Consider the following 6,000-nt stretch of genomic DNA (forward strand, 5'->3'; position numbering starts at 1 on the left):
TTTTTCTACTCTGTTTGCATCTACTTGAAGTACACAGTCAATCCTAAAGGGAAATGTTTTTGGCCTTACTTTTTAAGTTTAAGATAAATAACCTTATTATTTATTTTATTTGGGAGGAGGAGAATGGTGGTAAATCTTTCCATCATAAGCATAACAAGTGAACAAACACAAGCCTCTTAGAATGAATGAGCTGTTTAAGCAGAATGCATATCTTAAAGAAACAGCCTTTTAAGAAACACTTATCAAAGATAAAGCAGACATAAATCATTAAGAAAATTTAAATAGTTCCAAAAGCCCCCATAAGGTTATTTTAGATTGGATTTCAAAGTAATTAACATATTTAAACTTTCTTAAAGCCATTTCTACCTCAGTAGGATTTTTACATGTGAGAAAATAAACTCTATTGAAAAAATAAAATGTTATAAGGATCATGAATCAGTGTATAATTTGCATAGTATATTTTAAATTGCGAATCATATTATAGCATATGACCCATTATTCAAAATATCAGGAGAAACCTCTATAGTTGAAGAAAGTTTGGGATTGTTTGTGCACTTCAGACACACACATAAATTCTCAGGAATTTTAATTACATTCGTAATATTGACAAGTGGTTAAAAAACTGATATGGGGCCGGACACAGTGGCTCACACCTATAATCCCAACACTTTGGAAGGCTGAGGCTGGCTGAGGCCAGGAATGTGGCCTCAAAAACCTTGAGACAAGAGTGAGGTGGATGTATTTGAGGAAGAAAAGGAAGGCCATTGGCTGGGCGCGGTGGCTCACGCCTGTAATGCCAGCACTTTGGGAGGCCGAGGTGGGTGGATCACGAGGTCAGGAGTTCAAGGTCAGCCTGGCCAACATGGCAAAACCCCATCTCTACTAAAAATACAAAAATTAGCCGGGTGTGGTGGTGCACGCCTGTAATCCCAGCTATTCAGGAGGCTGAGGCAGGAGAATCGCTTGAACTATTACGGAGGTGGAGGTTTCAGTGAGCTGGTATCATGCCACTGCACTCCAGCCTGGGAGACAGAGCAAGACTCCTTCTCAAAAAAAAAAAAAAGAAAAGAAAAGGAAAACTGATATTAATAAGACATCCTATCTCCAGAGATTCCTAATTAATATCAGCTCTATATTTATGGGCAAAATAGAAACAGAATGAGAAAAAAAATAAGAAAATCATAATTGTGGTGACACAATCACTTATTGCTGTGGGATTTTCAGCATTTATATATGGCCTGTAAGAGTAACTAAAACAAATTCCTTAAGATTGCATTTTCTATTGAGGCTTAATGCCTGGTGTCACCGTTCTAAGGCAATGTAGGTACTGCAGAACCCAGATGTGTGTGTGGGGAAGGGTTTAGTAAGATTCTGAAGGATAGAGAACATCTCAATTTAGCTGTTTGACTAATAATTTAACTAACTGTGTGACTAAATTAGATATTTTTATCCTCAGTGATATGTCAGTTGGGTTTTGACGGTACACAGAGGGAGATTATTATTTGAGTAGCTCTGTATTTGATTTAAAAATTGCCAATAATTTTAAAAAACTTAAGTGCATTAAACTCAAGACCTTATGGATACTATTAATAGTTTTACTTACATAGTAGAATAATATATACATCATTATTTAAATTAAAACATAGATAAATAATATTCTAGGAAAGGTGACATATGGCAAAAGTCATCAGGACTGTGAATGACTGGTTTATGGAAAAATTTAGGCCAATTTTCTAACCTCTTGAATAAATAAATAAATATACAAACAAACAGTTACTAATAAAAGGTGAAACGTCTCAAAAAACAGAAAAGAAAAACACACAAAGCCAGCATAAATGATAGCACTATAAGTTTATGAAAATCAATAACTGATTTAAATTAAGCAAAGAAATATCCTACTTCTATAGTTCTTGGCAATAAAGAACAATATTGTTCTTTATAAATTTAGTTAAGAAAGTTGAATCCAGCTTTGCCATGGAATATGTGACTTCTAAAAAGTAATTGTACTGCCATTTAGCAAAAAATAAAAAAAATAAAAAATAAAAAGGAACAATATTGTTCTTGGCAATAAAGAACAATTATGAACTTGAAAAGAAAACTGGGCTCAGAATGCAAATCATTTCTTAGGTGGTCTCAGGCTGAACTAAGATCCATTTCTCAGTATACTTTTCCTAAATGAAATAGAAATTGTGTTACTAAATATTAAAATGTATGAATAGAAATAATAACTTTGGCATGCTTGATACTGTGACATAAAGATTTGGTGAGGGGTGAAATAATTCATAGCATCCTTCTAAGGGATCTATTAACAATAATTTGAAGTCCTAGATTCACTTAGAATCACCTGGGAAGGTTTAAAAAGTCCCAGAGCCCCAAATATTCAGACATAACCAAGCAGTCTTGTTTTGTACCTAATGTTAGGATTTTTTAAGTAAGCTCTTCACGTGATTCCACCGAACATCCAGAGCTGAAAACTATCCAACGATGCGGGTCTCAAATTTCAGGCACCAGAAGAAGTGCCTGGAAAGCTTGTTAAAAGTGGGAATTCAGATTGAGCCTCAGTGGGACTGAAGTGGAGCACAAAATATATTTGCTTAGCAAGTTTCTAGGTGATGCTAATGTGAAGGCCCACAGACCACTCTGAAAAACACAGGTGCAGGATTCCTTGTTTCTGTAATTAAAAATGCTGCCACTCTGTGGAATGCGAAATTCAAGACTCCAGCAGATAAATATCACCATAAACTAGGTCTTCCTTTTTAAATAATTCCTCCCAAATTGTTAATCAGAACTCATGATGAAGTCTTCTTGATTTAAAAAACCTGAACTATAGAAAATTACACTTTGAGAATTCCTCATGAAGAGGAAAATAAAAAGAATTAGTTTAGAAAGCTGAGTTCAGCTTTGCCATGGAATATGTGGCTTCAAAAAAAGTAATTGTATCATTTAGCAAAAAAAAAAAAATAGAAGGTAATTAACAGTTAAGTGTTAAATAACAATACATCTCCCTTCTGAGAGAATACAAGTCTACTATAGCTTCTATTTTTATTTTTTAAAAATAGCAAAATTTGACAGGAATGCCAAAGATATTTGTGTGAAAATAAATATACAAATATCAAATTAGTTAAATTAGTTGGACTTAATTAACAATTATTTTTACTCAAGTTAACAATCAATTCATCAAAAGATTAATGCTCATGAAGAGTTTTCAAATGTTGCTTAGCATAAGAATCGCTTATAGCATTTGTTAAAAGCATGAATGAGTTCCTGGCTCACATTCCAAAACAATTGAACTCCAGGAAATTTTTACAATCATGTAATTTGGGGAGCATTATTCTAGTAAATGTCATAAAATACAAGGCTATATTCTTTCAGTGCCAATAAATTTAGTTAATTCTACGTGAGATGATCATTGAAATGCATTATCTTGCATTTTTTCAGCAAAATGACAACCTACACAACGATGACAAACCAGTTGGTTCTTTATCCTTCAATCGCTTACTCTGACAATACAGTTCCAGCCACATATGTTTATTTTACTGGGCTAATTTTGATCTCTAGACTCCTTGTTTTGCCTGAAATGACATACCAGAGTTGAGGTTGTTACCTTGTGTTTCTTAAGGAGAATGTATTATTTGATGTAAGATTCTCATGAACCAATCATGTCACTGTTTCTAAGTATTAATACATATTTCAAGGACATGATTGTTGTTAGTTGAGCGAAAAATATTCTTATACATCCTTCACAGAGTAGCCACATCAAAGAGTTTCTGGAGAGTTGGCTTTAAGTTTCTAAAACTCCCACTCATAAACTAGTGACTTCCACAGTCACTGTAGGCCTTCTTACCATCTGGGGCTTTATAACACTAGAACATTCAAAAAATAATATTCGACAGTAGATTTTATTGGGTGACACATAGCCTTTGATATTTCTACACTACACTGAAAAAGACAATATACCAATTTAGCTTGATTTCTTTTCAGAATGTATTCTGGACAACAACAGTTCAGAATCATCAACTGTGACAACGAGAAGCATTTAGTGTGCTAAATTGGTGTACATGTGTGCATCCATGTGTAATGTGTATGCACTGTGAAATGAAAAATGCACATTATCAATACATTTAAATAAGCGTAATCAGTATATGTGCTACATTAAATAAACAGCTATGAGTTCCCAAGGCAATGCACTCCATCAGGAAATTACCCAATGAATCCTTTTGGCACAGGCTAAAAATAAATACCCAGGTTTCTGTTGAACTAACTTTTCTTTAAGGACATGCATTTTTATCCTAGAGAAAAGAGTCAGCTCATTCTTACTTCTCCCATAAAAATTCTATGATTGTCTCTATTTTCTACTTTTTCCATTACATGGTAGCCCTGAATAATTTATTTATAAAGAATTGAGGAGGTATTGCACTCAGCAACTATCATAAGAAAAGCCTGTGAAAGCACCAAAGCTATTACCATGGATTTCCTATCTTTTAGACAATTTTATTTTTCCAGGGCTGTGAAATGACATTTTTTTTCAGATTCCATTTAAATTGCGTCCTCAGCAAATAACATGTCCTCAGCAAAGCCTAACTTTAGAAATACAGCTACTGATAAGATTTATTTGTAGAGTCCTCTTTACAGAATCTGTGCCATCACTGATGTGAAATAGAAACACAATAGAATTAAGTAAATGTACAACTGGTGATCTTAAAAGTACTACACCTTAAGTATTCTGCACCATGAGGTGACCTTGTATTCATAGTCATCTTCAAAATGGGCATCTGAATGACTGTGTATCTTTATGAGAAAACTGGACATGGTTGAGAAATCAGAGGAAGGAGATAGCAGAGATTTCTGGTGGTGTAGTGCTGGAGAAGTGTAATTTTGTGTTGATAGCTCTAAAGATTTTAACTTCGGCTTGTAGATAAGACTATATAGCTGACTGTAGCAAGTATAACACACTTAGCATTTGTACTTTCATGTTTAAGAGGGAAGGAGATCAGTCACTAAATATGAATGCTGCACATGTTAGCAATAGAGATAGTGATTTTGTAACTTTAATTGCACTTGCCTTAAATCTTTTTCCAAAAAGAAATTATATATATAAACAAATAAGATGAGGATGGTTAAAGAACATTGTTTAGAAATAGGCAAGTTCTGCGCTGATTATCCTTTTTTACAGAATTTAATGCATAACGGCAGAGTATATTTACCAGATCCATGTCAAGAGTATATGAGCACATGAGAACAGCAGTTTGTATAAGCACAGGTGTTCTATGTTTAGATTAAAAATTAACCATGATAACTTTTGGTGTGACTGCTTTCAATTTCAAGAAGTTGGATGTTTAAAGATAAGTTTATTACTTGCATAAGAATATTTTTGTATAATATTGGGAAAGGTTTAAAAAATGGACTTGCTTTATGGAGTGCAACTTTCAGAGAAAATAAACAGGGTATGTGTCCAGTTTGTAAAATGTTTTCTTTCAAGATTACTCTTTCTCTGGTTAAATGCAAGGATGTGATGACTTGAAATACATTTTTGTGTGAATTGAACAATACCACCACCAATAACAAAAAAATAAAGCAATGTGAATAAGTTGCGTATGCAAACTTCTTTTAATCAATGTTAGTAGATCCTGAAAACAAAAAAGGACATCCATTTTTGTGAAAATAATGCCAGTAATAATTATCAACAAGGTCGACCATTTGATGCATAAACACATATCCATATCCATTATAAAAAATATTTAAAAGTTTTCTCTTTGGATACGTTTTTATTCTTCATTCTTCAGTCTAAAATTATATAGATTTTCTAACATTAAAAGCAATAAGACAAGTTAATAGCACCCCATAATTCTTATTAAATATTTATGACATCAAAATTAACATATGAAGATAGTTCTTGAATTCTATGTGTACCTGTTTGCGAATATAGGTCTTGGGGTAAAAATACTAGAAAAGTTACGAGAACAAACATATTTAGGAAAATAGGATGCTGGTCAATATTTG

This window comes from Macaca thibetana, chromosome X (assembly GCF_024542745.1).
Source record: "Macaca thibetana thibetana isolate TM-01 chromosome X, ASM2454274v1, whole genome shotgun sequence".
NCBI classification, from domain to species: domain Eukaryota; kingdom Metazoa; phylum Chordata; class Mammalia; order Primates; family Cercopithecidae; genus Macaca; species Macaca thibetana.